Source organism: Aquarana catesbeiana, linkage group LG07 (genome assembly GCF_042186555.1).
Source record: "Aquarana catesbeiana isolate 2022-GZ linkage group LG07, ASM4218655v1, whole genome shotgun sequence".
NCBI classification, from domain to species: domain Eukaryota; kingdom Metazoa; phylum Chordata; class Amphibia; order Anura; family Ranidae; genus Aquarana; species Aquarana catesbeiana.
This window is the reverse complement of record NC_133330.1, coordinates 34,896,458-34,924,208: the sequence shown is the minus strand read 5'-3', so window position 1 is coordinate 34,924,208 and position 27,751 is coordinate 34,896,458. Positions and strand designations below refer to the sequence as shown.

The 27,751-nt window shown below is 43.0% G+C and overlaps 1 long non-coding RNA gene across 1 annotated transcript in view; it reads left to right on the top strand.

The window, feature by feature from the left end:
* LOC141102914 (uncharacterized) overlaps positions 1 to 13,186 on the top strand; it is a 31,255-nt gene extending 18,069 nt beyond the window's left edge. The window contains exons 4-5 of the long non-coding RNA XR_012235217.1: positions 6,308 to 6,481; positions 12,674 to 13,186. This is a non-coding gene — a long non-coding RNA (uncharacterized lncRNA). The remainder of the gene's footprint in view (positions 1 to 6,307; positions 6,482 to 12,673) is intronic.
* The last annotated feature ends 14,565 nt before the right edge of the window (positions 13,187 to 27,751 follow it).

Genomic DNA, 27,751 nt, shown 5'->3' with positions numbered 1-27,751 from the left:
GAAGCATAGTAAACACAGTTTACTGTGCTTCAGTGATGAATGGACACAGGAGTGATTGGCACCGATCACTCACTGTGTTCATTCAGGTAAGGAAGGGGTCAATAAATAATATATTTACTGGTCCCTTCCCCCCACTATCCACCCTAAATATCCCCTGTGTACCCGCAGCAGCTGCCAGCAGGAGATGATAGGAGGGAAGCCTGGTGCACTGCGGGGGAAAGGGGCACAAAGAGGGGCCCCAGACAGCAGTTGGAAGGGGTGCCTGTGCTAGGACCACTACCCCGAAGTGGGGAGAAGCTGGTAGCACTGCAAGAGAAGGCAGAAGAGGATATGTGTCAGCAATAAGACGGCACAGACAACCCTCCTGCTCAACAGGTGCCTGAGCCACCCTTTTGAACTGTCAAATGTTTATTCATTTTTATTGACTTTGGTGGAACACCTAATGATAACTCGTGACACATTTAAATATGGTCTATGATTTATTTTAGTTCTGCAATTATATTTGAATTTACATTGAAGATGTGTGTATATAAACCTGAATTGCTTGCTGCTTACTTTATTAATATTCGCGCTGACTTTAGACCATAGGCTTGCGCAGGGGTTGTGTCGGGTTTGCCTGGGCACACCCTAATCGCCCCGTGTGGCGCAGATTTCCCCTGCTGATAGTTCACCAAAGTCCCTAAACAGGGCTCCTAAAAAGAATTGTAAAAAAATAAAAAAATAAAAACTTACTGAAACCAACCTCTGCCCTACTGACAAGTCCCCTGCTCTACTAACACTGCCCAAGTTTTATTACATTTGAGGTGCACACCCTAATACAATAGGCTGTGCACACCTATGCTTTAGACATATATTTTTCATCTTTGGATATGCATTTTCAGTGACAAAAGAAGAGGTTCATCAGAAGAAAATGCTTTGGAATGAAAAGAAAAACAGTTAATATTTGGTTTGCTTTTCAAAATTAAACTCCAGGCACAAAAAATTCTCAGTAGTCACAAAGTGGATAAATTCACTTTGTGTGCACCAAACGAAAAATAAAACAGATATTACCTTGTAAATGTATCAGTGACATTATCACCACCATACTGCGTAGAGAGCAAAGCTGTAGGAGAGACAGCAGGCCACACTCACTACAGGTTGCCCGTAAAAGACTGCAGGAGGGGGCGGAGACAAGACCGGTCATCCTGCACAAGGAAGAGCAGCAATGACCGGTCTTTATTACAGGAAGCTCCAGCACAGAGGTAATGTTTCACACTGGATTACTGTACAGATCTGGAAGAAATACAAAAAGCACACCAACATTCAAGTAAGAATATACAGTATCTCACAAAAGTGAGTACATCCATCACATTTTTGTAAATATGTTGTTATATCTTTTCATGTGACAACACTGAAGAAATGACACTTTGCTACAATGTAAAGTAGTGAGTGTACAGCTTGTATAACAGTGTAAATTTGCTGTCCCCTCAAAATAACTTAACACACAGCCATTAATATCTAAACACTGGCAACAAAAGTGAGTACACCCCTAAGTGAAAATATCCAAATTGGGCCCGATTAGCCATTTTCCATCCCCGGTGTCATGTGACTCGTTAGTGTTACAAGGTCTCAGGTGTGAATGGGAAGCAGGTGTGTTAAATTTGGTGTTATCACTCTCACTCTCTCATACTGGTCACTAGAAGTTCAACATGGCACCTTATGGCAAAGAACTCTCTGAGGATCTAAAAAAAAGAATTGTTGCTCTACATAAAGATGGCCTAGGCTATAGGAAGATTGCCAAGACCCTGAAACTGAGCTGCAGCACAGTGACCAAGACCATACAGTGGTTTAACAGCACAGGTTCCACTCAGAACAGGCCTCGCCATGGTCGACCAAAGAATTTGAGTGCACGTGCCCAGCGTCATATCCAGACGGGGAAATAGATGTATGAATGCTGCAAACATTGCTGCAGAGGTTTAAGGGGTGGGGGGTCAGCCTTTCAGTGCTCAGACCATACGCTGCACACTGCATCAAATTTGTCTGCATGGCTGTCATCTCAAAAGGAAGCCTCTTCTAAAGATGATGCACAAGAAAGCCTGCAAACAGTTTGCTGAAGACAAGCAGACTAAGGACATGGATTACTGGAACCATGTCCTGTGGTCTGATGAGACCAAGATAAACTTATTTGGTTCTGATGGTGTCAAGCATGTGTCGCGGCAACCAGGTGAGGAGTACAAAGACAAGTGTGTCTTGCCTACAGTCAAGCATGGTGGTGGGAGTGTCATGATCTGGGGCTGCATGCGTGCTGCCGGAACTGGGGAGCTACAGTTCATTGAGGGAACCATGAATGCCAACATGTACTGTGATATAGTGGAAAAACTCAGCGTCAATGGTGAAAAGTTGAAAGATCCAAAAAGTGGATCATAAAAAAATATAAATAAATGAGTTTAAGTGGTTGAAAACTAAAAAAACTAAAAATACACATAACCCAAGCTGCTCCCCAATTTGAACATAAATGATCTACCGGTGGAAGTTTATAGATGGGGGGGGGCTAGTGATAATTCAAAAAAATAAAAAAATATAAAGATAAAAAATATTGTTAAAGTGCAACAAATATAAATTGTGCTTTGTGTGTACCTTGTATAGTGAAAAAAAGAAGAAACATAGATTTGTATAAATATTAACAGTGGGACTGAACCATAACACACAGAAACCAACACAATGGTAACAATGCCAATCATATACTGTATATAATTTGCAGTGAAAAAATAAATTCTAAAGTAGAGTGATATCTTCCAAAAATGTGCCAGTTCCTTGCTGTTGATAGATAGAAAAAGTTCCTTCACCCAAAGAAAAAAATACACCTTGTAGAAATGGATATCTGCTTACCAGATACCAATGACCCCTTTATTTAAAAAGAGGGTCACTAACGCTTTTGCAGGATTGTGCCTGCTCACATGGACGGCTGGATAGCTGGATGATGATTAGGCATGAACCCCTCCGGTCCCAATCGTTCAAGCAAGGGATATATGGGAAACAAACAAAGTCTCCATAGTGTAAAACCTTTTATTAAAATGCTAAGGATAACATTAAAAAGCCAAATGGCCGCTTACATTTGTGGGTGCCTACCCGGCACTGGAGCTGCTCACTTGTCAGGGTATGGTTGGTATCAGAGATCTGTCGCACCACATCGAAAGACGGCGTGCGTTCCACCCAGCATGAGAGACAACCAGATGACCGGACGTTGGTGAAAGAACGTGACCACGTACCGCTCCGACGTACGCTTCGTTTTGAATGTCCTCAGGGAAGCGTGACGCTTCCCCGAGGACGTTCAAAACGAAACCTTGTCTCTTATGCCGGGTGGAACACACGCCGTCTTTCGATGTGGTGCTACGGATCTCTGATACCAACCATACCCTGACAAGCGAGCAGCCCCAGTGCTGGGTAGGCACCCAGAAATGTAAGCAGCCATTTGGCTTTTTAATGTTATCCTTAGCATTTTAATAAAAGGTTTTACACTATCGAGACTTTGTTTGTTTCCATTGTGTTGGTTTCTGTGTGTTATGGTTCAATCCCACTGTTAATATTTATACAAATCTATGTTTCTTCTTTTTTTCACTATACAAGGTACACACAAAGCACAATTTATATTTGTTGCACTTTAACAATATTTTTTATCTTTATATTTTTTTATTTTTTTGAATTATCACTAGCGCCCCCTATCTATGTACTGTGACATACTGAAGCAGAGCATGATCCCCTCCCTTCGGAAACTGGGCTGCAGGGCAGTATTCCAACATAAATATTTAAAACACTTATGCCCTGTACACACGGTCGGACTTTCCGACGGAATATGTGCGATCGGAGCTTGTTGTCGGAAATTCCGACCGTGTGTGGGCTCCATCGGACTTTTTCCATCGGAATTTCTGACACACAAAGTTTGAGAGCATGCTATCAAATTTTCCGACAACAAAATCCAATCCTTTAAATTCCGATCGTGTATAGACAAATCCGACGGACAAAGTGCCACGCATGCTCAGAATAAATTAAGAGACGAAAGCTATTGGCTATTGCCCCGTTTATAGTCCAGACGTACGTGTTTTATGTCACCGCGTTTAGATGGATTGGATTTTCCGACAACTTTGTGTGACCGTGTGTATGCAAGACAAGTTTGAGCCAACATCCGTCGGAAAAAATCCATGGATTTTGTTGTCAGAATGTCCGATCAATGTCCAACCGTGTGTACGGGGCATAATAGCATTTATTAAATCCAAGAGTCTTTAGACTTGATGCACAGTCCACTTTTGATAAAATAGGCAAAAAAATGCAAAAAAGAGTTTAAAGGTGATCCACTCCAGAAGAAAAGAATTAGAGGCAAGTTATAATTCATGGATCCAGACGATTAACCATCTCCGCGACACTTGTTAGACAATCCCCCAAAGGAAGTTCACTTACCAGATATTACTGGAGATACTGCATATCTTTGGGTGTGTTGTTGTCAGCAAGGCTCTGTGAATCTTCATCCAATATTGATGGGTAGGTGTATGGATGTCAGGTGGCTATAATCAGCAATCACTGCATCTTTCCATCTATATATTGCTCGTTATAAGCAGAAAAAAAGGAGTGTACATAGCGTAATCCACTTTTTCAAAAAGATGTGTTTATTCAGTAACTCCTCATAGATGTACACTTACAATAAAAACATATGTTAAAAGCATAAATAGAATTATAATGAAGAAGTTGCTCCCTCCTGATATACCTCTACACCGCTACAGCGGTGTTCCCAGGTGAGGCAAACCTTCAGGGCCTGATCACGCAGCAACCTATACTACTGAATCACGCTGTCGGCTCTCCAGTTTGCCTGACCCGGGAACACCGTTGTAACGGTGTAGAGGTATATCAGGAGGGAGCAACTTCATCGTTATAATTCTATTTATGCTTTTTTGCTTCCTATTTTATCAAAAGTGGACCGTGCATCAAGTCTAAAGACTCTTGGATTTTCTAAGGGCTGTTAGTGTTTTAAATATTTATATTTGGACACATTTTTCATATATTGTTTTCCTATTATAGTAGCAGCTTTGTAGATATTGTATCTTTACCGTGAGCGCTGAGGGAGAGATATCTACCATTGTTTGATCATTTCTCATTTGTTTGTCAGTATTCCAACATAATAGCGACTCCAAATACACCTCCAACACGACCACTGCCTTGCTAAAGAAGCTGAGGGTAAAGGTGATGGACTGGCCAAGCATGTCTCCAGACCTAAACCCTATTGAGTATTTGTGGGGAATCCTCAAATGGAAGTTGGAGGAGTGCAAGATCTCTAACATCCACCAGCTCCTTGATGTCATCATGAAGGAGTGGAAGAGGACTCCAGAGGCAACCTGTGAAGCTCTGGTGAACTCCATGCCCAAGAGGGTTAAGGCAGTGCTGGAAAATAATGGTAGCCACACAAAATATTGACACTGTGGGCCCATTTGGACATTTTCACTTAGGGGTGTACTCACTTTTGTTGCCAGCGGTTTAGACATTAATGGTTGTGTGTTGAGTTATTTTGAGGGGACAGCAAATTTACACTGTTATACAAGCTGTACACTCACTACTTTACATTGTAGCAAAGTGTCATTTCTTCAGTGTTGTCACATGAAAAGATAGAATAAAATATTTACAAAAATGTGAGGGGTGTACTAACTTTTGTGAGATAATGTACATGACTCTTCAGACAATATGAAACATTTTCCATATCAGTTTTAGGCTGGGTTCACACTGCCATATGAAGCGGCTTACAGCAGGGGGTTCTGTTCGTCCTTCTTCACCATTTCAGGTCCGATTTTGGTCAGAAATTTTGGCTGAATTCAGACCTGAAATGGACCAGAAGATACACAGGACTCCTGTGCAATACGCTCCGCAGCCGTCCTGGAGATGTGTGAATTGGCTCCATAGAGAGCCGGTCGCAATCTCCTGACATGCGAATTGGATGCGGGAAACTCACATCCAATGTGCAATAATGTGAACCCAGCCTTATGGGGTTTAAGTCAATTTAGGTTGGTTTATTAAAGATATTGTTCAATAAATGAGCTGTGTAAACCCAAAACACTGTAGCTTTGCCCTTCCATTCCAAATTGTCCTGTGTATTACTTGAGCAACGTTCAACTTTCTATATGTAATTTGGTTAGCTAAGTCTATAGCTCTAAGCAGTCATGGTTCTTCACATTATTGCTCTTTTTAATTTTCCTTGATACATTTTTGTATGCATTATGTTTATAGAGAAGAACTTCTGTATAGTATTTTCCTTTGCTAGGTAACTCTGTTATACTTTTTTTTACAGTGATATATGCTGTAGGTGGAAACGCTAATGGTCAGGTCTGTGTCTTCCCATTTATGTATAAATCCAAGTGGTATTCTGACTGTACCGGTGATGGAACCGATGATGGGCGTCTCTGGTGCGCTACAACAGGAGATTATCATAGAGATACGAATTGGGGATACTGTCCATAAAAATGTAAGTGTTGTGTTGGTCTTGCTGATGATGTGCTGTGGGTTTAGCAAAACTCTACACTTATATCTACATTAACAGAACAGTTGTCATGTATAGGCCCCAGAATCTTATAGATATTATCTGTGGTCCTGTTTAAGGAATTTGCATATTTGTAGGTGGATGCAGTGCAGCGTGGTGGCAGAAAACACTCAGAGTCTCAGTGCAGAGAAACAGAAATATATTGTATCTGAAGTTCGGCAATACACAACAAACCCAGCAGGAAGGCAGCCGGCCGGGGAACACTCACAGGATGTAACAATGATGTGTCAGTAGTAGAAGATTTCAGGAGTGCCGACAGCATCTGTCGCAAGGAGCGAAATTCAGCTTGGCCAGTCTGTACCCCAGTGGGTAGGCTTCCAGATAGGATGGAGTGTCCCTGCACTTTCCCTACTCCTTGGGAACCTCTCCCTGATGCTAAACACTGTCCCTGCCAGAAAGATGACCTATCCCTACTCTAGCCACACGTGAAATGCGCACCTAGCCTGGGAGCCAGGATCTTAAATAGTCTCTGTTTGACCAAAAATGGCCACCAGAGTCACAAATGGTGTGCCAGCATTCAATCGGATAACTGTGACCCAGGAAACCATAGAGGAACTAAGTTACTCTTTACTTCTTCACCCTCTGCAATGTCGCCACGGTTGAGCTCCAGCTGCAGTGGAGAAAGCATACTACACCTGCCTACATATGTTTGCCAGCATTAGCTCCTTTAACTATCCAAAAACATAAAACACGTCTGTAAATTTAAATGTTTACATATTTCTCCCTTGAGGAATTTAATGGTATTGCCAACTACACTGATTAATTGAGTAGTCACATCAGTAAGTAAGCATATCCTTTTTTTTTTTTAATAAGAGCTAATATGCCCATTGCAAAAGTGCAGTGTATGTGTTGTCTTTTTCTCTTCCAGCTTCTGCTGGCATTGCTCTCCAGGCTACTATAAAAGTTTCAGGCAAAGTGCACTTGGTATCGCTCCACCTGGGATAGGAGCCAGCGCTACAGAGGACTCCTGCTCCCTAAGTGGCCTGTGCCGGCTCCATGCACTCCGATGCTCTGGGAGGGCGTTGACCATAATATTGGCTTTTAGTCCCGCCATCCCAGAGCATGGGCATGCGCTTCCTTGGTTTAAGGTGGCAGGCCACTGGTTGAGCACCCTGTACTGTAGATCATGCTCCCAGGCCCGTTTCCTCTTGGTAAAAGAATGAGGCCAGTAGATCTTTAGGGATGGCAGGAAAGTTCTTCTTCACCAACACCAGAAATACAAATTGTCTGCCTTGTCTTCTCCTTCCCAAAGGATATTCTTTTGTTTAACGGTATAGCTGTTAGCCAATGCTGTTTCCAGACAACTTTCTGGATTGAAATTGGTATTATTAAGACAAACTGCAAAGTTCTATGAACAAAAAATGATAACTTTTATACTTTTGTGGGCTGTGTTTGAGCACAGCTCCCAACTAATCCTTATTTGAAGGGATTATCCCTCGTTCCAAACCAAATCTGATCATCTGTCCTCCTCAATTGTTCCACGTTTTGGCCGGATGCTTTTGCTTTTTTGGCATTCCCATTATTCAAAGCTTTCACCTAGTGTGTTTTGTGCTTCACGTGCTACTTTATGATATCAGCGAATGACTTGTTTTTTTTCACTTCTTTCTACTGCTGTTTTTTGTATTTGCTCTTATGGATTTATCCACATTTTTCCCTGGTATGTCATGGTTTGTTATAGGAGAGAAGGAGGAGGAATAATATACAGGAGAAGAGATATTGCAGGTATTGGACACATCCAATGCTGCTGAAGAGGCCATTTAAGGCAAACTCTGCACCGCACTAAAATAATCGTATGCACAATAATTGCACTTAACATACTAAGTGCTCCAGAAACCATGAATAAATAAATGTCCATAAAGTCCATAATAGAAGGTTGAAATAAGGATGCAACAAATCCAGACGTATACTGCAGCTCCTGGTATGATGATCTAGGATGGATCCACTCAGAAGCACATGAAAGAAACATATCATCAAGGTGCAGGCGTTAGTAAAAACAATGTAGCATTATTTTATTAAAATATTGCATACTTTCACGTGAGAAGCTCATGCCCAGGTCAGAGTGCCATGCATGATAGAAAGGGTAGTGCCAGAATCAAGTTCCAATTTGCCAATCAAACAGCATCTGTGCAATGGCATCAGTCCCGCTGGATGGAAAGATAGCCAGTGGCATCTAGGCTGTAACTCACTGACTAGAGGTAGAGCAATGTCAACAGGTGGGCAGGCAGCAACACGTTTCAGGGGCACCATCCCCTTTGTCAAGCTGAGAGAGTTCTGGCTTATAACTCAGTGGACTAAAACAGAGGGGGAGAATAAGAGTGAGCAGCAAGGCCTTGCACAGTTGCTTTGTGATAAGGCAAAGTGGACTGCAAAAACCAGCATGTGGAAAATTACAAATTGGGCATTACAGTAAATTTCATCAACATACTTATACACAGACTTAACTCAATTCATAAAACTAGATTACCGCATATGTAATCAATACAAGCAAGGTTATAAATAATGAAAATTATCATAAAAATTAAAGGGCCATTAAACCCAGACTATGAAAAACTCTCATTACATGTTATATAACAGTGTTCATACAAAGCCACTAAAACATTTGTTTTGTGTTTGACTGAAATATACCTGGTTGATCCTGCCTTCAGCTGTCCCTCCCATCTTTTCTGTGTCCCCACTGCAGGTTGATATTTTGTAAACCAGCTGGTGTCCTCTACGGAGCATGCTCTAATTTCAGTTCTCTTCTATGCTTTTCATTTCCTCCTTTTTTTTTATCTGTGCAGCCTACATGACTATAGAGCCACACATATGGGTGTAAACATTGGTAAAAGACACAGAAACTCCTCCTCCATGCCCTCTTAATGCTAAACAATTTAGGGTCGGGGTATAGTATATACTGATTGATTAAATTCACTGAGAAACTCAGAAAAAGCTTTTAATATAAATCAGTATTAAATATATCAATTAAATTACTAAAGTAAAAAAAAAGCCTTGGATGCAGATGCCGTCTGAACAAAGTGAAAGCTAGTGTCAAACATCTTTGACTCCACTAACTACAGATTAGGACACAAAACATACACATTTGATGTTCAATAAATATTTTTTGGGAGCTGCAAAACAATTGTTTGATATTTATCATTTGAATTGCTCTTCTGAACCTGTTTTTTTAAGTCACCTGACCGTCACAGCACCAATCAGGGCTGACCAGACACAGACTGTAGAGAGCACACATAGCATACATCAGCATATTAACTACTTCAGCTCTGGAAGATTTACCCTCCTTCATGACCAGACCATTTTTTTTGCGATACACCACTGTGTTACTTTAACTGACAATTGCACGGTCGTTCGACACTGTACAGAAATAAAACGTTTGTCCTTTTTTTCCCTACAAATAGAGCTCTCTTTTGGTGGTATTTGATCACCGTTACGGTTTTTATTTTGTGCTGTATAAACAAAAAAAAAGACCAACAATTTCTAAAACAAAAACAGTTTTATTTACTTTCTGCTGTAAAACATACCCAATAAAAAAAATCTAAAAAATCAAATTTCTTCATCAATTTTGGCCAATATATATTATGCTATATGTTTTTGGTGAAAAAAATCAAAATACACGTATATTGATTGGTTTGCGCAAAAGTTATAGCATCTACAAACTATGGGATATTTTTATTTTTTTTACTAGTAATGGCAGCAATCAGCGACTTATAGCAGGAATGAGATATAGCGGCGGACAAATCAGACACTAAGTGACACTTTTTTGGAAACCAGTGACAATAATACAGTGATCAGTGCTAAAAATATGCACTGTCACTGTACTAATGACACTGGCTGAGAAAAGGTTAACAGCGGGGTGATCAAAGGGTTAACTGTGTGCCTACCCTGTGTTTTTTTACTGTGTGGGAGGTGCTTGTATTAGGGAAAGACATGGATCCATGTTCCTGCTTAGCAGGAACACAGAATCAATACCTTCCCTACTGACAGAACAGCAATCTGCCTTGTTTACATAGGCAGACTGCTGTTCTGCTTGTGTCCTGTTTGATTGGCGGGTCCCGCTGATTGGCTCCTGCTGTGTCCAATCACAGTGGAAGCAGCTCACCGGCAGCACTCATGCGCGCCCCAGACCTGGAAGTGCAGGAATTAGAGGGGAGACTGTGAGCCAGGCCTTCTCGTCCAACATCAGTGCCTGACCTCTCAAATGCACTTCTTGAAGAATGGTCAAACATTCCCATAGACACACTCCTAAACCTTGTGGACAGCCTTCCCAGAAGAGTTAAAGCTGTTATAGCTGCAAAGGGAGGGCCAACTCAATATTGAACCCTACAGACTAAGACTGGGATGCCATTAAAGTTCATGTGCGTGTAAAGACAAGTGTCTCAATACTTTTGACATGATAGTCAAAAGTATGGGTTTCATGTTTGGAATGATTTATTACTGGCATTTTAATTAAATTTGAGTGGTAACATTTACTGTGCCTTCATAATTTCTCAATTTAAAACTATCTATTTATTATCTCCACAATAGTTTTATATTAATATTTCTTTTTATTTAATATTATTATCATTTTCATTATTTATAACTTTGCTTGTATGGATTGCATATGGGATGACCAAGTTTTATTAATTTAGTTAAGTCTGTATATAATGATGAAATTTATTGCAATTCCATGTCCATTTGTATTTTTCCACATGCTGGTTTTTGTAGTTTGCTTTGTCTAATCACAAAGGAGCTGTGCAAGGCCTTGCTGCTCTCTATTCTTCTCAATCTCACCCTCTCTGTTCCTGTGTCTTATAAGCCAGAACTCTCTGCTTACCTGCCTGCTTGACAAAGGGGGGCAGTGACCTGAAACACGTTGCTGCCCGCCCATCCCCATGATATTGCTCCATCTTTTGACAGTGAGTTGCACAAGTTACGTCCGCAGATGCCGCCGGCCATCCTTCCATCCGGCGGTTCTGACGCCATTGCACAGCAGCTGTCTCATTTACAAATCAGAAGTTGGTTTTGGTGCCGCCTTTTTCATCATCTGGTGCACTCTGGGCTGGACATGAACGTCTCACATGTAAATGTGCTATGCTTTAATAAAATGACGCTACATTGTTTTTACTAACTCCTGCACCCCACTGCTATGATTACTATTACTACTATGCAGAGTTCAGACGGTATCCCATAAAATTTTATAACTAAGATTTCTTGCAACTAGACAGACATACACATCTAAACCACTATTTCCTAAATGGAATTTCTTAATGATTTCTGGGATAGTGCATGACTAAGGTAAAGCTATAGGGGAGGAACTGCATGCATCCACAGTGCCAATATCAGATGTGCTCATGATTAAAGCAATCTCAGGAGGATTTTGGAAAAAGAGCAACTTTTTAAATTGCATGAAAGCCCTAGACGCTAAAGGCCCCTTTCACCCGAGCGGTCCGATCAGGTCCACCTATCCGCTTTTCAGGCGGACCCAATCAGACCCTCCATTCTATGTTGCAGTGGACATAAATGGACTTGTTTTCTTTTACATTTGCCTACCTACAATCCAATCCGATCCAGCAAAAATAAACAGAAGGGGATCCGTTCCCCTCTGTCTGGCTAGATCTGATCAGAGAGCAGTCGAGTGTAAATAGACAGCTGGTCCGTTTACATCTGACTGCCCATAGAGCAGAGCGGTCTATGTCTGTGTCCACTCTGCATAAGCAGAATAGACACGGACCTGTCATTCACCCGCTCCGCTCAGCAGGGGATCAATGGATGGACCCCCTGCCAAGAAAAACGGATCTTTCCCATGCGAAAGGGGCCAGACAGGGCAACACAGTGACTTAGAGGGTACACTTCTCCCTTGCAGCAGTAGGGTCCTCATTTCAAATCCAGACCAGGACACTAACTGCATAGAGTTTGCATGTTCTCCCTGTGCTTGTGTGGGTTACCTCTGGTTTCCTCAGCTGAGTGTGACTTCCTTACCTTTTAGGTGCATTGAGTTCCCAGTGAGAAAAACGCTAGAGAAATACAAATTTATGTCGATTAAATGTATGCAGCTCAGGGTCCTTTAATTATAAGAAATATTTCTCCTTGTAATAATGGTCATGTGCCACAGCAATTACATTTTTATCTTTATCAATATAGGGAACCAAGGGACTACAGCAAATTCTGAGAAGGAGAATGCTGGAAAATGGTTTGAAAATGGCGGCTGAAAAAAACATTTCATGATCATTATATAATTGAATGTAACTCAAGTAGTTATAACTGTGATATATAGCTCATAATTCAAATTGTGAATGTACACTCTTAATTTGATATCCCATGATTGTTATATTACCCTGATGGACATTGTTCCTAATGCTACTTTATATGTAAGTACTCCTTTTTTTACTATTTCCAATAAAAACTTTTTGAAAACAAAAAAAATTTCATGGTACCACAGCGCCTGATTTGCTACATATACAGTGACATATGATCAATATTGAAAATATATTTACTTTTGTCAGTTTGTTATACTCTTATCTACAGTACTAATCTTCATGTTGTGCACGTTGTGTGCAATTGTTGTTTCACCTATATTGCTGAATATGTTACTGGTGTCACATACATTTTTGAAAAATTACTTTGCTTTAAGTAAATAAATATGCAGCACAAAAATTGTTATCCAAATTGATATTTTATATTTACAGTGTTTAAAGCACATTTTAAATCACATTTTGTGAGAAGTTGTAATAATAGGGAGTAGGGAGGAGGAGGAATACTGGGAACAGAGTTTAAAGGAAGTCATCTAGGAGGACTGGGAGGGAATGTAAGGGGTTGGGACACTAGATTAGGAGACAAAGGGGGCAGCCTGGTCCTGCTGTTGCAGGTGGTGGCTCTGGGGAGGATAATGTTGCATTCTATGGCATGAAGATGGAGCCAGGGGAGAAATTGGTTGGTCCAGGAAAAAATGGCCAGTCGCTCCCTGTGCAGGATCCCCCACAATAAACACAGGATGATGGATGTTTAGCTTTGGCAGCTTTTTACAAGCTGATGAGTAATTGCAAAAACCCGGGGGGACATCCATCATCCTATGTTGGATGTCTCTGTCAGAACATAGTAAAAATTCTAGAGACAGGCTGTGGTTGGGTTACTTGGCTCTCTCTCCAGAATGCCAACATCGCCTCCATAAAAGAAAGCATGGCCACATCTTTAATTTCATGGTTCTCTCGTCCTCTTGCACTTCTAGGTGATCAAGAAGTTGTTAGTTACAAGGTTGAGAGTCACTGAAAATGAGCCTGAGGAAAAGAAAATATTAGAATTAATAATTAGGACATGTCACTATGTCAAAACACAATATCAATCAATATTGCATCTACATGTAGAGCTGTCCCCATAAGGTCCACTGGTAATATGTGCTTCTTCTCATATAGAACAGAGGCTGCCTGTCCTCACAAGCACCAGTACATACACACCGGCTCCAATAACTCAGTCTAAGACAGGGGTGTCCAAACTTTTTTCAAAGGGGCCAGATTTGATGAGGTGAACATGCGTGAGGGCAGACCATTTTACCTGACTTTCTTTGAACCATTAAAATTCAGGCTAAGTGTGTTCATTCGAGCACTAATACACTGCCCAACAAGAATTCTCTTGCCTTTGTGGCTGTGGGTGGTGAAGAGATGAGCTTGGGCATGTTATTTGGATATACCGTATTTATCAGCATATAACGCGCACCTTCACTTTAAGAGAGAAGTTTGAGGAGAAAAACTAAAATTTTAAATAAAGAACTGTGAAGCAAAAAAAGGGTCAGTGCCCATCAATGCAGCCTCACAAGTGCCATGAATGCAGCCCCACCATTGCCATGAATGCAGCACCCCCATTGCCATGAATGCAGCCCCACCATTGCCATGAATGCAGCACCCCCATTGCCATGAATGCAGCACCCCCATTGCCATGAATGCAGTACTCCCATTGCCATGAATGCAGCCCCACCATTATCATGAATGCAGCACCCCCATTGCCAAGAATGCAGACTAACCATTTCTATCAGTGCACCCTGATCCATGCCCTTCTGCAGCCTCGGAGGGGACAGGGAGGGGGTGAGACGAGTGCCAACATATTACATACAGGAGAATTGGTTTTCTCAGCCACCTCTTTAATACAAAGTCCTGCCTCCTGTGATGGACAGAACAGTTGTCCAATGGCAGCACAGGAGATGGGACCCCCTATTACAGAGGCCGCCCGTAAACAGGAAATTCTCCTCTCCTGTATGTACGGCACTCGTCCCGCCCCCTCCCTCTCCCCTCCGAGGCAGCCAGCATATATATCTTTTGTGGCCCCCGGCACTCGGAGATTCGTTGGGGGGCACAAAAGATAAATATGTCCAAAATACCAGGTGGACATGAAACCAAAACCAGAACACGGGCTGCAATTGGCCCGCGGGCCGGACTTCGGACATGTCTGGTTAAGGGGATGTCTTTTTGATATATATTCCTTGAAGAACTTTAAACAGGGGAGGGGTTAGGGCATGAGATACAACAAAATGCTGCACAGCAACATGAGGACACTCTTCTCTAGGCTCCCACTCCAGGATTCTACTGAGGACACAGTGTGAACTGCCAGTAATCAGAGACCCTATGAAAGCTGTCTCAGTCCATAGCTACCTCTGGCACTTATATCCCAAAAGCTCACAGTCACCAGGGATCACAATTCATGGTCAGTACTCACAAGTCCCCTGGACAGCGGCACACCTTCCAGCCTCCTCCAGACATGGTCCAGTGAGGGAGACATCTCCAGACCAGATCCCTTATGGTGAAGTCCTATAGCCAGCTCCTCAAAAGATCACTTCAGACCCTTAGACCCCTTTCACACCGAGGGCGTTTTGCAGGCGCTATAGCGTTAAAAATAGCGGCTGCAATCCGCCCTCAAACAGCTGCAGCATTGTCTCGAGTGTGAAAGCCCGAGGGCTTTCACACCGGAACGATGCGCTGGCAGGACTTTAACAAGGGGGCCCCCAGATTCCGACCCCCCACCCTATGTGAATGAGTATGGGGTACATTGTACTACCTATTCACCTAAAAAAATTGTCAAAAATAAAACACATTACACAGGTTTTAAAAGTAATTTATTAAGGCAGCTCCGTTGTCTCTTCCGATTTCTTCTCCCCTCTCCGGCTCTTCTGTTTCCTCCACTGACGTCTTCTGCCTCTGCCGGTTCTTCTCCCCTCTCCAGGTCTTCTCCGCTCTCCTCTGATGTCTTCTAGCCCTCTCTGTCCGCTGTCTTCTCCGCTGTCCGGATCTTCTCCGCTATCTTCTCGCTATTTTGCTGGGTCTCCACTGCCTTCTCCCTCTGTTCTTCTTCCGATGTTCACTCTTTGCTCTCTCCCACTCTAATGCTGGGTGTGCGGTGTGCCACTACTTATATTGGCATGGGGCAGGGTCACCGGAGGCCCGCCCCCTTATGACATCACCACTCCATCATGCTCCGGGCAGTGACATCAAAAGGGTGGAGCCTCTGGATGACATCACCCGGGGACCCCGCCCCATGCCAATATAAGTAGTGGCACACCACGCACCCAGCATTAGAGCGGGAGAGAGTGTTGAGTTAATATCAGAAGAAGAATAGAGGGAGAAGACATCGGAGAAGACCCAGCAAAAGAGCGAGAAGATAGCGGAGAAGACCCTGACAGTGGAGAAGACAGCGGACAGAGGGAGAAGAACTGGAGAGGGTTAGAAGACATCGGAGGAGAGCGGAGAAGACCCGGAGGCCCCCCTGCCCCAAAGCAACCACCCCCCGATGTTGAGTACGGTTCACGAGGGGGGCGCTCGCTTGTCCCCACCCCCTTTCCTGACCTGCCAGGGTGGGTGCTCGGATAAGGGCCTGGTATGGATCTCAGGGGGACCCCAACGCCGATTTTTCGGCGTGGGGGTTCCCTTAAAAATCCATACCAGACCAAAGGGCGTGGTATGCTCTCGGAGGGGGAACCCATGTCTTTTTTTGCAGTTGCATGCCAAAGTCGAGTCAGTTAAAATGACTTTGATCCAACTTCAGTGATATTTAATGGGCCGAAGTAGGATCAAAGTCAGACCAAAGTGGTGCAGGGAGCATTTTCAAAGTCGGACCGACTTGTGTCAAACCAGTTAAGACGGCTCCCATAAGGTAACATTGATTTTCACACGTCATGCGACATGAGCTCCCAATGTCGGAGCGTTCCAGTGTGAACCCGGCCTCAATGAAACTTTCCTGCTGACTTTGTTCTGTTTTCCTACGAATTCCCTGAACATCAATACCAAATCTTTATCATTAATTGGTGTTCAATGTGAATTTCAAACTGGAACCCCACACAAAAAATATTTTCTAAAAACATGGTGTGGGGCTCTCTCTAGAAATTCATACTAGACCCTCATCCTGGAAAAGTGTGTGCAATTATGATTTTAAAATGAGAGTGATGGTTTAAACTGATGTTCTGCTACGTGTAGAGCCCAAACACTGATTCTCTATTCTTATCTGATCCCATAATAAGACCCAAATATTAATAACCCCCACATTTTATCATTTAACTCACTTATTTGATATGTCAAACAGCTTGTCTTTGAGCCTGCACCATTTTACAGATGTTTTTTTCACTGTGCATCGCATAGAATGGGAGTTCCTTTTCCCAGAATTGCATTACACACATTAGACATGTGCGTGATGAAAAAAATAGTTTTGTTTCATTTCATTTCGATTCGTTAATCTAGTTCTTTAGTTTTGTTCGATGGATTCGTTCAAATCATATTCAGGATTCGTATTCATAATTTGTTTTATCTATTTTATTGAATTTTCTTCTGATTTCCCAAATTTTTTAGATTCAAAACGTTTGAGTCAGTAAATTTTAAATCGGTCAAATCAAAAATTTTAGATTTTTTTCTATTCGAATACGGCAGCCAAAATGTTTACATTTAAAAAGTGCATTTTGATTACAATGACTCTTTAAATCGCTTTGGCTTAACTAAAACAGCATTATTTTGAAATAGTACTCTAATAACACACACAGCCTTTGATTTCAGAAATATGTTTACAGTTCGAATACGAATAGAATTTTAGGTAAAATTCGATTTGAATTTCAATTTGAATTTCGGAATTTCGTTTTGTTATTCGGTAAACTTTGTTTATACTGTTATTCGGATATTTGGAAATATATAAATAATATACTGTATACGGGGAGGCTGCATGGTGGACACAGGCTGCACGGTGGACACAGGCGATGGGCAGAGGCTGCATGGTAGACACAGGCGGTGGGCAGAGGCTGCACGGTGGGCTGGACTTCGGACATGTCTGGTTAAGGGGATGTCTTTTTGATATATATTCCTTGAAGAACTTTAAACAGGGGAGGGGTTAGGGCATGAGATACAACAAAATGCTGCACAGCAACATGAGGACACTCTTCTCTAGGCTCCCACTCCAGGATTCTACTGAGGACACAGTGTGAACTGCCAGTAATCAGAGACCCTATGAAAGCTGTCTCAGTCCATAGCTACCTCTGGCACTTATATCCCAAAAGCTCACAGTCACCAGGGATCACAATTCATGGTCAGTACTCACAAGTCCCCTGGACAGCGGCACACCTTCCAGCCTCCTCCAGACATGGTCCAGTGAGGGAGACATCTCCAGACCAGATCCCTTATGGTGAAGTCCTATAGCCAGCTCCTCAAAAGATCACTTCAGACCCTTAGACCCCTTTCACACCGAGGGCGTTTTGCAGGCGCTATAGCGTTAAAAATAGCGGCTGCAATCCGCCCTCAAACAGCTGCAGCATTGTCTCGAGTGTGAAAGCCCGAGGGCTTTCACACCGGAACGATGCGCTGGCAGGACTTTAACAAGGGGGCCCCCAGATTCCGACCCCCCACCCTATGTGAATGAGTATGGGGTACATTGTACTACCTATTCACCTAAAAAAATTGTCAAAAATAAAACACATTACACAGGTTTTAAAAGTAATTTATTAAGGCAGCTCCGTTGTCTCTTCCGATTTCTTCTCCCCTCTCCGGCTCTTCTGTTTCCTCCACTGACGTCTTCTGCCTCTGCCGGTTCTTCTCCCCTCTCCAGGTCTTCTCCGCTCTCCTCTGATGTCTTCTAGCCCTCTCTGTCCGCTGTCTTCTCCGCTGTCCGGATCTTCTCTGCTATCTTATCGCTATTTTGCTGGGTCTCCACTGCCTTCTCCCTCTGTTCTTCTTCCGATGTTCACTCTTTGCTCTCTCCCACTCTAATGCTGGGTGTGCGGTGTGCCACTACTTATATTGGCATGGGGCAGGGTCACCGGAGGCCCGCCCCCTTATGACATCACCACTCCATCATGCTCCGGGCAGTGACATCAAAAGGGTGGAGCCTCTGGATGACATCACCCGGGGACCCCGCCCCATGCCAATATAAGTAGTGGCACACCACGCACCCAGCATTAGAGCGGGAGAGAGTGTTGAGTTAATATCAGAAGAAGAATAGAGGGAGAAGACATCGGAGAAGACCCAGCAAAAGAGCGAGAAGATAGCGGAGAAGACCCTGACAGTGGAGAAGACAGCGGACAGAGGGAGAAGAACTGGAGAGGGTTAGAAGACATCGGAGGAGAGCGGAGAAGACCCGGAGGCCCCCCTGCCCCAAAGCAACCACCCCCCGATGTTGAGTACGGTTCACGAGGGGGGCGCTCGCTTGTCCCCACCCCCTTTCCTGACCTGCCGGGGTGTGTGCTCGGATAAGGGCCTGGTATGGATCTCAGGGGGACCCCAACGCCGATTTTTCGGCGTGGGGGTTCCCTTAAAAATCCATACCAGACCAAAGGGCGTGGTATGCTCTCGGAGGGGGAACCCATGTCTTTTTTTGCAGTTGCATGCCAAAGTCGAGTCAGTTAAAATGACTTTGATCCAACTTCAGTGATATTTAATGGGCCGAAGTAGGATCAAAGTCAGACCAAAGTGGTGCAGGGAGCATTTTCAAAGTCGGACCGACTTGTGTCAAACCAGTTAAGACGGCTCCCATAGGGTAACATTGATTTTCACACGTCATGCGACATGAGCTCCCAATGTCGGAGCGTTCCAGTGTGAACCCGGCCTCAATGAAACTTTCCTGCTGACTTTGTTCTGTTTTCCTACGAATTCCCTGAACATCAATACCAAATCTTTATCATTAATTGGTGTTCAATGTGAATTTCAAACTGGAACCCCACACAAAAAATATTTTCTAAAAACATGGTGTGGGGCTCTCTCTAGAAATTCATACTAGACCCTCATCCTGGAAAAGTGTGTGCAATTATGATTTTAAAATGAGAGTGATGGTTTAAACTGATGTTCTGCTACGTGTAGAGCCCAAACACTGATTCTCTATTCTTATCTGATCCCATAATAAGACCCAAATATTAATAACCCCCACATTTTATCATTTAACTCACTTATTTGATATGTCAAACAGCTTGTCTTTGAGCCTGCACCATTTTACAGATGTTTTTTTCACTGTGCATCGCATAGAATGGGAGTTCCTTTTCCCAGAATTGCATTACACACATTAGACATGTGCGTGATGAAAAAAATAGTTTTGTTTCATTTCATTTCGATTCGTTAATCTAGTTCTTTAGTTTTGTTCGATGGATTCGTTCAAATCATATTCAGGATTCGTATTCATAATTTGTTTTATCTATTTTATTGAATTTTCTTCTGATTTCCCAAATTTTTTAGATTCAAAACGTTTGAGTCAGTAAATTTTAAATCGGTCAAATCAAAAATTTTAGATTTTTTTCTATTCGAATACGGCAGCCAAAATGTTTACATTTAAAAAGTGCATTTTGATTACAATGACTCTTTAAATCGCTTTGGCTTAACTAAAACAGCATTATTTTGAAATAGTACTCTAATAACACACACAGCCTTTGATTTCAGAAATATGTTTACAGTTCGAATACGAATAGAATTTTAGGTAAAATTCGATTTGAATTTCAATTTGAATTTCGGAATTTCGTTTTGTTATTCGGTAAACTTTGTTTATACTGTTATTCGGATATTTGGAAATATATAAATAATATACTGTATACGGGGAGGCTGCATGGTGGACACAGGCTGCACGGTGGACACAGGCGATGGGCAGAGGCTGCATGGTAGACACAGGCGGTGGGCAGAGGCTGCACGGTGGAGACAGGCGTTGGGCAGAGGCTGCATGGTGGACACAGGCTGCACGGTGGACACAGGCGATGGGCAGAGGCTGCATGGTAGACACAGGCGGTGGGCAGAGGCTGCACGGTGGACACAGGCGTTGGGCAGAGGCTGCATGGTGGACACAGGCAGTGGGCAGAGGCTGTATGGTGGACACAGGCTGCATGGTGGGCAGAGACTGCATGGTGAGCACAGGCTACATTGGTGGGCAGAGGCAGGCTGCATTGGTGGGCACAGATGAAGTTGTTGTCAATATTTATTTTTATAACTTAATTCTGCATAAAACATTTACGTCTCATTTCATGAGATCATTTAGGAGGGCGTGTTTAGGGACGGAATTAAGGGCGGGGCAGGGACAGAATTATGGCGGGCAACTGGTGGCAAGTTGCCCTAAGAGGCCTGGCTAGAAGCTCAGGACTTGAAATTTTGAGCCCTTTATATTTATATATAAAAAGATAAAAAATCTTTTTTAAACGCGCCCCGTCCCGCCGGGCTCTCGTGCAGAAGCGAACGCATACGTGAGTAGCGCCCGTATATTAAAATGTGAGGTATTGCCGCGATCGTTAGAGTGAGAGCAATAATTATAGCCCTAGATCTTATCCCTTCTAGTGCTGGATTGTATGTGGTTACTAGAGGTTCTTTTAATTGAAATGCGGAATTTTGGCCTTAGAATGTGTCTGGGAAACATGCTGAGCTTGCTATTCTAGTGCAATGTCATATAGATGAAATAAGTAACATATTAAAAGTCACCAAAGATTGCAAATTCTTTCTTGGAAAATTGTGAAGCAATCCCTATGCTCTTTCATGAAATGTCTTACTTCCAGAAAAAAAGTTTATTTGATCTGGTATGATAATATAAAGAAGACGACGAAGACCTCAACATTTTTTTTGAATGGAGAGAATGTAACAATTTTTGGATGGAGTAAGAATTGTTTAAACCACTTGCCTATTTTTTTGTTACTTGCCTAGAATTTTTGGTGACTCATAATTTTGGGTGACATTGGGAAGTGTATGTTAAAATTAAAACCTAGAAAGTGATTGGGTGTGTTTATTCTGGGATCTTCTAAGCAGCAAAGCAATGGCAGGATTATAGTTGACAGTATGGATGAGCTTAGGAGTGTCCAGATCCTATTCTGAACCCACTTGAGTGATCCTGTCTGGAAGCTGTCACTGCATTTGATCAATCATAAGCATCCAAGGCTTTCCAAATCTTGCAGCCACATATATATGCCCCTTGGGGGGGAATGCCTCAGCTGCTTATAATTACCACAATACAGATGACAGTTTTCTGGTGGAATCCCTCAGGTGGTTTGCAGTAGAAATCGCACTTTGTAGTTCAGTAGCTAAATAAATCAGTTTAAGAAGCACACTGTAGTGGGGCATGACAGGACTGATAACTGAGCATGTGCAGGTGGATGTATAGGTGCTGCGAATGCTCAAACTGTTTGTCCTCTGCTGCCTAAGCCTGTGGCAAAGTGTCATCTACTGGATTAATGTATCAACAGATTGATATGTTGAGGATTTAGGGTGCCCCCATCCCCCACATCATCTGAATAACAGAATGCACCTGGATTGTTTATAATAAAAATAAAAAAAATGTGTGTAAATGGTAAATGCAAGCACATATACCCTATATTGCCTAAAGTATTGGGACGCCTGCCTTTACACGCACATGAACTTTAATGTCATCCCAGTCTTAGTCTGTGGGGTTCAAAATTGAGTCGGCCCACCCTTTGCAGCTATAACAGCTTCAACTCTTCTGGGAAGGCTGTCCACAAGGTTTGAAGAGTGTGTGTATGGGAATGTTTGACCATTCTTCCAGAAGCACAAACTTGCTCATCCATGTCTTTATGGACCTTGCTTTGTGCACTAGTCCCAATAGTGAAAATGTAATAAATTGGGCCAAATTAGCCATTTTCCCTCCCTGGTGTCACGTGACTCATTAATGTTACAAGGTCTCAGGTATGGGGAGAAGGTGTTAAATTTGATGTTATCGCTCTCACTCTCTCATACTGGTCACTGGAAGTTCAACATGGCACCTCATGGCAAAGAACTCTCTGAGGATTTAAAAAAAACAATTGTTGCTCTTCATAAAGATGGCCTAGGCTATAAGAACTTGCCAAGACCCTGAAACTGAGCTGCAGCATGGTGGCCAAGACCATATAGTGGTTTAACAGGACAGGTTCCACTCAGAACAGACCTCGCCAAGGTCGACCAAAGAAGTTTAGTGTACGTGCTCAGCATCATATCCAGAGGTTGTCTTTGGGAAATAGACGTATGAGTGCTGCCAGCAATGCTGCAGAGGTTGAAGGGGTGGGGGGTCAGCCTGTCAGTGCTCAGACCATACGCCTCACACTGCATCAAATTGGTCTCCATGGTTGTTGTCCCAGAAGGAAGCCTCTTCTAAAGATGATACACAAGAAAGCCCGCAAACAGTTTGCTGAAAACAAGCAGACTAAGGACATGGATTACTGGAACCATGTTCTGTGGTCTGATGAGACCAAGATAAACTTATTTGGTTCAGATGGTGTCAAGTGTGTGGAGTACAAAGACAAGTGTGTCTTGCCTCCGATCCCTGTTCATTGAAGTCGGATGCATGTCGGACTTCAAGTCGCAGGGCAAAGTCGGATCCACAGTTGTACGACTGTCGCGTCGTACTAGTGTGAACCCGGCCTATCCTACTTTGCCCTGCGACATCAGTCCTACATCGGTCCTACTTCCATCCGACTTGAATGAACAGGATAAGATTTTGCTCCGACTTTGAGATAGTCTAACTTGTACTTTGACCAATCAAAACAATCCCATCGGACCGACTTGTGTCGAACCAGTTAAGACGGCTCCCATAGGGAAACATTGATTTTTCACACGTCATGCGACATAAGCTCCCAATGTTGGAGCAATGAAACTTTCCTGCTGACTTTGTTCGGTTTTGCCGGCGATTTACCTGAACTACCAGATCTTTATCATTAATTAGGGTCCAATGTGAATTTCAAACTGGAACCCCCCCACAAAAAAATATTTTCTAAAAACATGGTGTGGGGCTCTCTCTAGAAATTCATACTAGACCCTCATCCTGGATGAGGGACTGGTATTGATTTTAAGGGGGGCCCCAGGCAGAAAAAAAAAAGAAAAGTGTGTGCACTTATGATCTTAAAATGAGAGTAATGGTTTCAACTGTTATTCTGCCACGTGTAGAGCCCAAACACTGATTCTCTATTCTTATCTGATCCCATAATAAGACCCAAATATTAATAACTCCCCCATTTTATCATTTAACTCACTTATTTGATATCAAACAGCTTGTCTTTGAGCCTGAACCCTTTACAGATGTTTTTTTGATTGTGCATTGTATAGAATGGGAGTTCCTTTTCCCAGATTTGCATTACACACATTAGACATGTGCGTGATGAAAAAATTTGTTTTGTTTCATTTAATTTAGATTCATTAATCTAGTTCTTTAGTTTCGTTAAATTTGGTAGATTTGTTCAATTCGTATTCAGGATTCGTATTCAGAATTTGTCTATTTTATCGAATTTTCTTAAAATTTCCCGAATTTTTTAGATTTGAAATGTTCGAGACGATACATTTTAAATCAGTCAAATCCAAAATGTTAGATTTTTTTCTATTCGAATGCGGCAGCCAAAATGTTTACATTTAAAAAGTGCATTTTGATTACAATGACTCTTTAAATCGTTTTGGCATTATTTTGAAATGGTGCTCTAATAACCCACTCAGTCTTTGATTTCAGAAATATGTTTACAGTTCGAATTCAAATAGAATTTTAGGTAAAATTCGATTTGAATTTCGGAATTTCGTTTTGTTATTCAGTAAACTTTGTTTATACTGTAATAATTTATACTGTAATTCTGATATTTTGATATATATCAATAATATACTGTATAGGGGAGGCTGCACGGTGGACACAGGCTGCATGGTGGACACTGGCTGTATGGTGGACACAGGCGGTGGGCAGAAGCTGTATGGTGGGCACAGGCTGTATGGTGGACACAGGCTGTATGGTGGACACAGGCTGTATGGTGGACACAGGCTGTATGGTGGGCAGAGGCTGCATGGTGGGCAGAGGCTGCATGGTGGACACAGGCAGGCTGCATTGGTGGGCACGGATAAAGTTGTTGTTAATATTTATTTTTATAACTTAACTGCATAAAACATTTAAGTGTCATTTCATGAGATCATTTATGAGGGCGTGTGTAGGGGCAGAATTAGGGCCAAGCAGGGGCGGAATTAGAGGCGGGGCAACTGGTGGCGAGTAACCCTTGAGGCCTGGCTGGCTAGAAGCTCAGGACTGGAAATTCTGGGCCCTATATTTATATATATATATATATATATATATATATATATATATATATATATATATATATATATATACATATACCGTGGAACCTCGGATTGCGAGTAACGCGGTTAACGAGCGTTTCGCAATACGAACACTGTATTTTTAAAAATCGTAACTCGGTTTGCAAGTGTTGTCTCGCAAAACAAGGTGGGGGGCGCTGGAGCCGAGCAGAGCTGAACATCACATTCGGAAATCCACGGAAAGGCCCGAGTACTGCACGGCTGACCTTGGAAAATCTTGGGTAGGAAGTCTTTCCGAGGTTTGCTGAGGTCAGCTGCAGTGTCCTCAGGCCTTTTCGGCCGCTTCTGAGGCTCTCCGGCACCTCCCCGCCTCTGGCCGCATGCGGTATTGCATCCCATTGAAGTCAATGCGGAACAAATTATTTTCGTTTCCATTGACTTCAATGGGAAAACTCGCTTTGATATGCGTGTACTTTGGATTACAAGCATACTCCTGGAATGGATTATGCTCGTAATCCGAGGTTCCTGTGTGTGTGTATATATATATATATATATATATATATACACAGTGGGGATGGAAAGTATTCAGACCCCCTTACATTTTTCACTCTTTGTGTCATAAACCAGATGTGACCAGAACTGTGTGACTGCGACGGAGTGAACCAGACATAAATAGGTGAAAGTAAGTTTATTTAAGGAAAGTGCATATGTGAACACACCATAAATACAAGTGAACAACCAAACAATCAGTGATATAAAACCAACCAGCATATGTAGCAAGAGGGAGTACCAGAATCGTAGTCAAGCCAGGCCGGGGTCAGGGCCATCTTTAATTTTGATTGGGCCCTGGGCAAACATTTTCTTGGGGCCCCCCCTCCATTCTGAGACATACAAAAAATAGCAGGTAGACTCAAAATCAGTTTACTGCAGCAGATCACGCAGCGATTGCAATTGTTTGCCAGAGGTTGCAGCCTATCCTTACTGCTCAATGGCTGGTTTCTAGAGGTTACAACACATAATTTCTGCTTGCCGATTGGTTGCTAGAGGTTAATGTACATTATTAGCGCTCACTAATTGGTTGCTAGGGGTTACAGCACATCATTAGCACTTACTGATTGGTTGCTAGAGATTAAAGCAGATCACTACTGTTTGCTGATTGGTTGCTAGAGGTTCATGCACATCATTACCTCTCACTGAGCAGTGGAGCAATCCCAAATAATTGAGCAAGTAAAGGGGCACATTAATACACATACTACAGGAGAGGTTCAGAGACTGCGGACATACTGCAGGAGACAGAGACTGCGGACATACTGCAGGAGACACTCAGAGACTGCGGACATACTGCAGGAGATTACCAGAGACTGCGGACATACAGCAGGAGACAGACTGCGGACATACTGCAGGAGACAATCAGAGACTGCGGACATACTGCAGGAGACAATCAGAGACTGCGGACATACTGCAGGAGACAATCAGAGACTGCGGACATACTGCAGGAGACAATCAGAGACTGCGGACATACTGCAGGAGACAATCAGAGACTGCGGACATACTGCAGGAGACAATCAGAGACTGCGGACATACTGCAGGAGATTACCAGAGACTGCGGACATACAGCAGGAGACAATCAGAGACTGCGGACATACTGCAGGAGACAATCAGAGACTGCGGACATACTGCAGGAGACAATCAGAGACTGCGGACATACTGCAGGAGACAATCAGAGACTGCGGACATACTGCAGGAGATTACCAGAGACTGCGGACATACAGCAGGAGACAATCAGAGACTGCGGACATACTGCAGGAGACAATCAGAGACTGCGGACATACTGCAGGAGATTACCAGAGACTGCGGACATACAGCAGGAGACAATCAGAGACTGCGGACATACTGCAGGAGACAATCAGAGACTGCGGACATACTGCAGGAGACAATCAGAAACTGCGGACATACTGCAGGAGACAATCAGAGACTGCGGACATACTGCAGGAGACAATCAGAGACTGTGGACATATTGCAGGAGACAATCAGAGACTGCGGACATACTGCAGGAGATTACCAGAGACTGCGGACATACAGCAGGAGACAATCAGAGACTGCGGACATACTGCAGGAGACAATCAGAGACTGCGGACATACTGCAGGAGATTACCAGAGACTGCGGACATACAGCAGGAGACAATCAGAGACTGCGGACATACTGCAGGAGACAATCAGAGACTGCGGACATACTGCAGGAGACAGAGACTGCGGACATACTGCAGGAGACAATCAGAGACTGCGGACATACTGCAGGAGATTACCAGAGACTGCAGACATACTGCAGGAGACAATCAGAGACTGCGGACATACTGCAGCAGACAATCAGAGACTGCGGACATACTGCAGGAGACAATCAGAGACTGCGGAAATACTGCAGGAGACAATCAGAGACTGCGGACATACTGCAGGAGATTACCAGAGACTGCAGACATACTGCAGGAGACAATCAGAGACTGCGGACATACTGCAGGAGACAATCAGAGACTGCGGAAACACTGCAGGAGACAATCAGAGACTGCGGAAATACTGCAGGAGACAATCAGAGACTGCGGACAACAATGCACAGATTTACAGTTGAATAACACAGCTCTGGGTTTAAACATTCAGGCATTTTATGGTTGTAAGGACATACCTGGCCAGCCAAACTCACTGAATACATTCAGGACTGTGGGCGGGGCTTCCACTCTCTGCTGTCAATAAAGCACCT